The sequence below is a fragment of the Dendrobates tinctorius genome, unplaced genomic scaffold (genome assembly GCF_039654945.1).
Source record: "Dendrobates tinctorius isolate UK_male_01 unplaced genomic scaffold, ASM3965494v1 ptg000152l, whole genome shotgun sequence".
In the NCBI taxonomy this organism is placed as follows: Eukaryota; Metazoa; Chordata; class Amphibia; order Anura; family Dendrobatidae; genus Dendrobates; species Dendrobates tinctorius.
In genome coordinates this window covers 1,271,154-1,281,314 of record NW_027361819.1, presented here as the reverse complement: position 1 = coordinate 1,281,314, position 10,161 = coordinate 1,271,154, and the positions used below count along the sequence as shown (strand labels likewise).

The 10,161-nt window shown below is 45.7% G+C and overlaps 1 pseudogene; it reads right to left on the bottom strand.

Moving 5' to 3' along the window:
- Nucleotides 1-5,402: 5,402 nt before the first annotated feature.
- On the bottom strand, nt 5,403-9,713 carry LOC141050672 (E3 ubiquitin/ISG15 ligase TRIM25-like; annotated as a pseudogene).
- Nucleotides 9,714-10,161: the final 448 nt, after the last annotated feature.

The window sequence follows — 10,161 nt, the reverse complement described above, 5'->3', positions numbered from 1 at the left end:
AGAGGGCGCACAGTGTACATGATACCAGCAACATACTACCTGTAATATGGAGAACCACTAGAGGGCGCACATTGTACATGATACCAGCGACATACTACCTGTAATATGGAGAACCACTAGAGGGCGCACATCGTACATGATACCAGTGACATACTAACAATAATATAGAGAACCACTAGAGGGCGCACATTGTACATGATAACAGGGACGTTCTACCTGTAATATGGAGAACCACTAGAGGGCGCACATTGTACATGATACCAGCGACATACTACCTGTAATATGGAGAACCACTAGAGGGCGCACATCGTACATGATACCAGTGACATACTAACAATAATATAGAGAACCACTAGAGGGCGCACATTGTACATAACAGGGACGTTCTACCTGTAATATGGAGAACCACTAGAGGGCGCACATTGTATACGATACCAGGGACGCAATACCTGTCATATGGAGAACCACTAGAGGGCGCACATTGTACACGATACCAGGGACGTACTACCTGTAATATGGAGAACCACTAAAGGGCGCACATTGTACATGATACCAGGGACGTACTACCTGTAATATGGAGAACCACTAAAGGGCGCACATTGTACATGATACCAGGGACACACTACCTGTAATATGGAGAGCCACTAGAGGGCGCACATTGTACATGATACCAGGGACACACTACCTGTCATATGGAGAACCACTAGAAGGCGCACATTGTACATGATACCAGGGACACACTACCTGTAATATGGAGAACCATTAGAGGGCGCACACTGTACACGATACCATGGAAATACTACCCGTAATATGGAGAACCACTAGAGGGCACACAGTGTACACGATACTTGGGACGTTCTACCTGTAATATGGAGAACCACTAAGGGGCGCACATTGTACACGATACCAGGGACGTACTACCTGTAATATGGAGAACCACTAGAGGGCGCACTGTGTGCATGATACCAGGGACATACTACCTGTAATAAGGAGATCCACTAGAGGGCGCACATTGTACATGATACCAGGGACATATTACCTGTAATATGGAGAACCACTAGAGGGCGCACATTGTACATGATACCAGGGACGTACTACCTGTAATAAGGAGAACCACTAGAGGGCGCACATTGTATTTGATACCAGAGACGTACTACCTGTAATATGGAGAACCACTAGAGGGCGCACTGTGTACATCATACCAGGGACATACTACCTGTAATAAGGAGATCCACTAGAGGGCGCACATTGTACATGATACCAGGGACATATTACCTGTAATATGGAGAACCACTAGAGGGCGCACATTGTACATGATACCAGGGACGTACTACCTGTAATAAGGAGAACCACTAGAGGGCGCACATTGTATTTGATACCAGAGACGTACTACCTGTAATATGGAGAACCACTAGAGGGCGCACTGTGTACATCATACCAGGGACATACTACCTGTAATAAGGAGATCCACTAAAGGGCGCACATTGTACATGATACCAGGGACATATTACCTGTAATATGGAGAACCACTAGAGGGCGCACATTGTACATGATACCAGGGACACACTACCTGTAATATGGAGAACCACTAGAGGGCGCATATTGTACATGATACGAGGGACACACTACCTGTAATAAGGAGAACCACTAGAGGGCACACATTGTATTTGATACCAGGGACGTACTACCTGTAATATGGAGAACCACTAGAGGGCGCATATTGTACATGATACCAGGGACGTACTACCTGTAATATGCAGAACCACGAGAGGTCGCACAATGTACATGACACCAGTGACGTACTACCTGTAATATGGAGAACCACTAGAGGGCGCACATTGTACATGATACCGGGGACGTACTACCTGTAATATGGAGAACCACTAGAGGGCGCAGTGTACATGATAGCAGGGACGTACTACCTGTAATATGGAGAACCACTAGAGTGCACACAGTGTACATTATACCAGGGACGTACTACCTGTAATATGGAGAACCACTAGAGGTCGCACAATGTACATGATACCGGGGACGTACTACCTGTAATATGGAGAACCACTAGAGGTCGCACAATGTACATGATACCGGGGACGTACTACCTGTAATATGGAGAACCACTAGAGGACGCACAATGTACATGATACCAGGGACGTACTACCTGTAATATGGAGAACCACTAGAGGGCGCACACTGTACATGATACCGGGGACGTACTACCTGTCATATGGAGAACCACTAGAGGGTTCACATTGCACATGATACCGGGGACTTACTACCTGTAATATGGAGAACCACTAGAGGGCGCACAGTTTACATGATACCGGGGATGTACTACCTGTAATATGGAGAACCACTAGAGGGCGCACAGTGTACATGATACCAGGGACATACTACCTGTAATATGGAGAACCACTAGAGGTCGCACAATGTACATGATACCAGGGACGTACTACCTGTAATATGGAGAACCACTAGAGGGCGCACATTGTACATGATACCGGGTACGTACTACCTGTAATATGGAGAACCACTAGAGGGTTCACATTGCACATGATACTGGGGACGTACTACCTGTAATATGGAGAACCACTAGAGGGTTCACATTGCACATGATACTGGGGACGTACTACCTGTAATATGGAGAACAACTAGAGGGCGCACAGTGTACATGATACCAGGGACGTACTACCTGTAATATGGAGAACCACTAGAGGGCGCACATTGTACATGATACCAGAGAGGTACTACCTGTAATATGGAGAACCACTAGAGAGCGCACATTGTACATGATACCAGGGACATACTACCTGTAATATGGAGAACCACTAGAGGGTGCACATTGTACATGATACCAGGGACATATTACCTGTAATATGGAGAACCACTAGAGGGCGCACATTGTACATGATACCAGGGACGTACTACCTATAATATGGAGAACCACTAGAGGGTGCATATTGTACATAATACCAGGGACATACTACCTGTAATAAGGAGAACCACTAGAGGGCGCGCATTGTACACGATACCAGGGACGTACTACCTGTAATATAGAGAACCACTAGAGGGCGCACATTGTACACGATACCGGGGACATCCTACCTGTAATATGGAGAACCACTAGAGGGCGCACATTGTACATGATACCGGGGACGTACTACCTGTAATATGGAGAACCACTAGAGGGCGCACGTTGTACATGATACCAGGGACGTACTACCTGTAATATGGAGAACCACTAGAGGGCGCACATTGTACATGATACCAGGGACGTACTACTGTAATATGGAGAACCACTAGAGGGCGCACATTGTACATGATACCTGGGACGTACTACCTGTAATATGGAGAACCACTAGAGGGTTCACATTGCACATGATACCAGGGACATACTACCTGTAATATGGAGAACCACTAGAGGGCGCACATTGTACATGATACCAGAGACGTACTACCTGTAATATGGAGAACCACTAGAGGGCGCACAGTGTACATGATACCAGGGACGTACTACCTGTAATATGGAGAACCACTAGAGGTCGCACAATGTACATGATACCAGGGACGTACTACCTGTAACATGGAGAACCACTAGAGGGCGCACATTGTACATGATACCAGGGACGTACTACCTGTAACATGGAGAACCACTAGAGGGCGCACAGTGTACATGATACCAGGGACGTACTACCTGTAATATGGAGAACCACTAGAGGGCGCACATTGCACATACCGGGGACGTACTACCTGTAATATGGAGAACCACTAGAGGGCGCACATTGTACATGATACCAGGAACGTACTACCTGTAATATGGAGAACCACTAGAGGTCGCACAATGTACATGATACCGGGGACGTACTACCTGTAATATGGAGAACCACTAGAGGGCGCACATTGTACATGATACCGGGGACGTACTACCTGTAATATAGAGAACCACTAGAGGGCGCACATTGTACATGATACCAGAGACGTACTACCTGTAATATGGAGAACCACTAGAGGGTGCACAGTGTACATGATACCAGGGACGTACTACCTGTAATATGGAGAACCACTAGAGGTCACACAATGTACATGATACCGGGGACGTACTACCTGTAATATGGAGAACCACTAGAGGGTTCACATTGCACATGATACCAGGGACATACTACCTGTAATATGAGAACCACTAGAGGGCGCACAGTGTACATGATACCAGGGACGTACTACCTGTAATATGGAGAACCACTAGAGGTCGCACAATGTACATGATACCGGGGACGTACTACCTGTAATATGGAGAACCACTAGAGGGCGCACATTGTACATGATACCGGGGACGTACTACCTGTCATATGGAGAACCACTAGAGGGTTCACATTGCACATGATACCGGGGACGTACTACCTGTCATATGGAGAACCACTAGAGGGCGCACAGTGTACATGATACCAGGGACGTACTACCTGTAATATGGAGAACCACTAGAGGGCGCACAGTGTACATGATACCAGGGACGTACTACCTGTAATATGTAGAACCACTAGAGGGCGCACAGTGTACATGATACCAGGGACGTACTACCTGTAATATGGAAAACCACTAGAGGGCGCACAGTGTACATGGTACCAGGGACGTACTACCTGTAATATGGAGAACCACTAGAGGGCGCACAGTGTACATGATACCAGGGACGTACTACCTGTAATATGGAGAACCACTAGAGGGCGCACAGTGTACATGATACCAGGGACGTACTACCTGTAATATGGAGAACCACTAGAGGGCGCACATTGCACATGATACCGGGGACGTACTACCTGTAATATGGAGAACCACTAGAGGGCGCACAGTGTACATGATACCGGGGATGTACTACCTGTAATATGGAGAACCACTAGAGGGCGCACAGTGTACATGATACCAGGGACGTACTACCTGTAATATGGAAAACCACTAGAGGGCGCACAGTGTACATGATACCAGGGACGTACTACCTGTAATATGGAGAACCACTAGAGGGCGCACAGTGTACATGATACCAGGGACGTACTACCTGTAATATGGAGAACCACTAGAGGGCGCACAGTGTACATACCAGGGACGTACTACCTGTAATATGGAGAACCACTAGAGGGCGCACAGTGTACATGATTCCAATAACAGATAAATAGTGCTGTATGTACAGAGACATGATCAATGGGAAGTAAAGGGACAGTAATGACATATACAAGCTGGGAAATGGCTACAGGAGCCTTATTGGCCACTAAATTCCCACATATGAGACCAGTTTGCTCTGTGGCATAAAGTCTACATCAAGTCTCCACACATTCATCGCCCCCCACACCAGAAGAGCAGCCGGTGATGAGAGCAGGAAGCACCTCCACATTGTCCTGATCATTACTCCACAACCATTAATTTATGGGTTTTATTAAAGGATGAACCTCACATGTGCAAATAACATACAAAAATGACGTAAAACCGCTGGAGCGTCGCTCCGAGGAGGGCGAGGACACGGAGCCCAGCGGCATCGATTCCCAACTCATCCAGAAGCGAAATTCTGCTCAATATATAACATATCGGGTTGTGCCGCTGAGGGGTCTTCATTATGGAGGCTGTGGTCATCGTGTTACCTGTAATCGGCTGTGAGGTTGCACTGCTGAATCTGCTTGTATAAAGCTGGAATATGTCGGTGGCTCAGAAACCTGGGGTTCTGGGTTCGAATCCCACCAAGGACAACATCTGCAAGGAGTTTGTATGTTCTCCCCCTGTGTGCGTGGGTTTCCTCCGGGCACTCCGGTTTCCTCCCACATTCCAAAGAGATACTGATAGGGAATTTAAATTGTGAGCCCCATCGGGGACAGTGATGAAAATGTGTGCAAACTGTAAAGCGCTGCAGAATATGTTAGCGCTATATAAAAATAAAGATTATTATTATTATGTCATCACTGATTGGTACGGACTCTGAGAATGGAGGGGCCACAAAGCTGATTTAGTGCTGCGTCCCCTCCCTGTTTCCCCTGTACAGCGGCGCTCCGGACCCCCGATGTGCCCCCCATCCACTGCGGCCGTACTGCAGCTCCTGCATCGGGGGAGTCCAGAGCTCCGATGTGCAGGAGGCTGAACTAATGCTGCAGCCCCTTTATTCTCAGGATCGGTGGGGGTCCCGGGAGTCAGAGAGTGCTGACATATCCCAGCTATAGACCAGCACTGTATCAGATAGGATTAACCCTTTACTGAATAACAATTACCAGTCTCTGGACAATTCACCCATTAATATTCACATTCTGCTCAATCATTGATTCTGCATCTGATCTACAGGGAAGAGGAAAAAACAATAGGAACAATCCCCCCATGACTCCGCCATATACATTGTATTATTAGAGGGTCCCGCTGATAACTCACTATATACTGATGTGTCCATGTGACAAGGAATAATGTCATTATAATGTGACGAGGACGACATCGGCCTCAGCTTCTTATTGTAACAGAGGCTCCATCATTCACATAAATGATAACATGTAGGGGTTCAGTGAAGGAGGCGGTGAAGGTGTGTAAGTGTCTGATGGGGTCACACAGCTCATAGAAGGACAGACGCCCGGCCTCATAGTCTAAGAAGACCCCAAGTGTCGGACATGTTGGCTTTACACTGAGGGTTAATACATCGGAGTTGTGGCATACTTTATATTCAAGATACACACACAGACACCAAGATTAATCATTAAGTCCAATCTCAGACTCTTCTCCTTCCCTTTCTATACTGGGATAGGACAATCCCAATTCACATTCTCCTATCTGGTTCCACTCTACCTCCCAGTAATGTCGTCCTAAAGAGAGGACACATCTGCTTAACACCATCCACAAATCTTCCTGGTGATTCTGGTCTTTCCTGTTGGTCTTCCGATTCTGTTGCTGTTTTCAGATCTTCTGATATCTTCACACATTCATGAGCAGTGTCCACATCCAGCAATATGTCTGGGACATGGAACCCGAGCTCTGATGTTACATTGGTGACAATATCCCTCATAGATCGGTGTAAGGTCAGTGAGATCAGAACCTCATCCAGATCCTCCTCAGAAATGACCTCTCCATCATCTCCTCCTGTGTCCTCATCACCTCCATGACTACATACTGTAATGTCACTTTCTTGTAAGAGTCTTATTGGGTCGGTGACACGACACATCTCCTCCACATGACGCATCTTCCTGGACAGCTCTTCCTCCTGTATTTCCAGCTTCTTGATCAGATTAGATATCTGGGACACAATCTTCTCCTCCTGCCTGGAGACCTCGCTCAGCGCTTTCTTTTCTGCCATTTCCACTTGCTTCTTAATGTCCATAGTTATCTTACTGATGTTCTTCCTCTTATCGGAGGCTTTCTCCTGGATCTTCTTCTTACGATCCTGCAGATTCTGGACTCTTGTCAGAATTTTTGTTTTTAGTAGGTTCAGATCATCCAGATATTTCTTTATTTTTTCCTTCTTCTTCTCAGAGGCCTCATCCAGTAGCTCCACGTCATGGCCTTTGTGGTCTCCGGCCACCCAGCAGGACACACAGATACAGGCGGCGTCTATAGGACAGTAATATTTCAGCACCTCCTTGTGTGTGGAGCATTTCTGACCCTTAAACGACACTGTTGGTTCAATGAGATTGTGATTCACCGACTTGTTATGGGCTGTGAGATGTTCCTCACACATGGAGGTCTCACACTGCAGACATGTCCTTACAGCCGGTACAGGAGACTTTGTACAGTAAGTACAGAAGATCCTGGTCTCCTCCATATCAGGCTGAGTAGATGAGAAACGCTCCACTATGTTCCTCAGCTTTCGGCTCTTCTCCAGGGCCGGACGCTCCAGATATTCCGCTCTGCAGTCAGGACAGGAATACCCTCCAGCCGCCTCCTGGGCATCCAGCACACTCACAATACACGAGCGGCAGAAGTTGTGTCCACATCTCAGGGATACGGGATCTGTATAGAGGCTCAGGCAGATGGAGCAGTTCAGCTCGTCCCTCAGCTCCGCAGACGCCATTGTAGTGGGAGAGACTAGGAACTGAAAGCTATAAAGTTTCTTTACATAAGAAGGGTGGAGAATCTGTGAGAATAAACTATTAACCCCTTGCGCTCTGAGACTCTCTGCTGCAGATTTATACAGAGTAAAAAATAATTACCAGGATCAGATGTTGGTGTTGAGCTATTGGGACTCCACCTGCTCCGATCATAGAGGATGCTCCACTAGTACCGGGAAGGGAAAGCACGCAAAACACCACAAAACTTCAGGACATAAAAACGGAATCATTCATAATTTGGAGTGAGAGGGAACCTCAACCCCCTCTATTCCCACCAGTCTCGTCATAAAGTAGTGAGTATTGCTGCTGACTGTTGTAATAGGTTGATGAAGAATATGGAGGTTTCCTAAAACTTGTGAAATGCACCAATTTACCTCTGTTGGAGGGGCGGTTTGAATGGTGTATTAGTGTGTATACAGGGAGGGAAATAAGTATTGAACATGTCTCCAATTTTCTATGTAAATCTATTTCTAAAGGTGCTATTGTCATGACATTTTCACCAGATGTTAGAAACGACCCATCCAATCCACACGGGCAAATAAATCAAACCATAGATGTCCATATATTGTTATGTGTAATAATGAGAAATGAGCCAGGAAAAATCCTTTGTTGCTAATGGCAGCTTCAAGACAACTTCTGTATGGAGAAATTAGTCGCCGGCATTGCTCAGGTGTGATTTTGGCCCATTCCTCCACACAAACACTCTTCACATCCTGAAGCTTCTATGGGCTCCTTCTATGAACTTTGAGTTTTAGTTCCTTCCATACATTTTCTATAGGATTCTGGTCCGGTGATCGTGTCGGCCATTCTAGCAGCTTTATTTTCTTTCTCTGAAGCCAGTTTCGACTTTCCTACCCTCTGTGTTTGGGATTGTCTTGCAGAATTGTTGACCCTCATTTTATCATCTACATCCTGGTAGATACAGCAGATTTGTAATAATGTCTCGGTACATTTGCCTGTTCATTCTTCCTTCAACAATATGAAATTTGCCAGTGCAATATGCTGAAAAACAGCCCCACACCATGATGTTCCCACCTTCAAACTTCACTGTAGGTATGGAGTCTTGCATGGTGAGCGTGCATACAAGCCATGGAGGTTGAATGCACTAGTTATTGTTTTCTTTGGAACAATTGTACTTGCCGATTCCAGGTCTTTCTTCAACTTTCCAGGGTTGCTCCTTGGCTCCTGTACAACTCTTCTAATAATTCTTTTGACTTCTCTGTCTGAAATCTTGTGGGAACACCTGGTCATGGCCAGCTCATGGTGAAATTAGGCTCTTTCCATTTCCAGATTATGGCCCCAGCAGTGCTCACTGGAACCTTCAGCAGTTTAGAAATTCTTCTGTAACCAATGCTATCATTGTTTTACAACAATAAGGTTGCAAAGGTCTTGAGAAAGCTCACTGCTTTTCCCCATCATGAGATGTTTCTTGTGTAGAACCTTGGTAATGAGACACCTTTTTTAGGCCTACAGTTGAACCAGCTGATATTTTTTGCTGAGGGACAGGATTTCTTTTTAATTACTGATAGATTTCAGCTGCTGTCATAACTTTCTATGGCATTTTGCTCCTCCGTTTCTTCATGTGCTCAATACTTTTTCCCTGTATCGTTTTTCATTATTACACATGATTTCTTTGTGTGGATTGGATGGGTTGTTACCAATATCTGGTGAGAATTTCATGTCAATAGCACCTTTAGAAATAGATTTACTTAGAATATTGGTGAATTGTTCACTATTTATTTCACCCGCTGTATATGGTAGTAGGTAAACGTAAGCAACCACTGGTAACCAACATCCTATTTAATACGACCATGCAGTTTTAAAAATGGTGTAAAAGTTAATCCATTTTAGAGACCGGTGCCTTCCATGCCGGTGTTCATGCACCATAGGATACTTCCCGCCCTAATAGAGACAGGAAACACAAAGAGGTTAAATAGCTGCACCTCACTTCCTCTCTCTGGTGAGTTTATAAAGAACATGTATGAATGCTTAAATATTTATTTACATCCCCAAATGAAACAAACAATAGGGCAAGATTACCCCTGTTGTTGTGGAGGGTTCCTATAATTGGAATTACTAGTAAGTCTAGTTCTATTTTCTCTAGTCA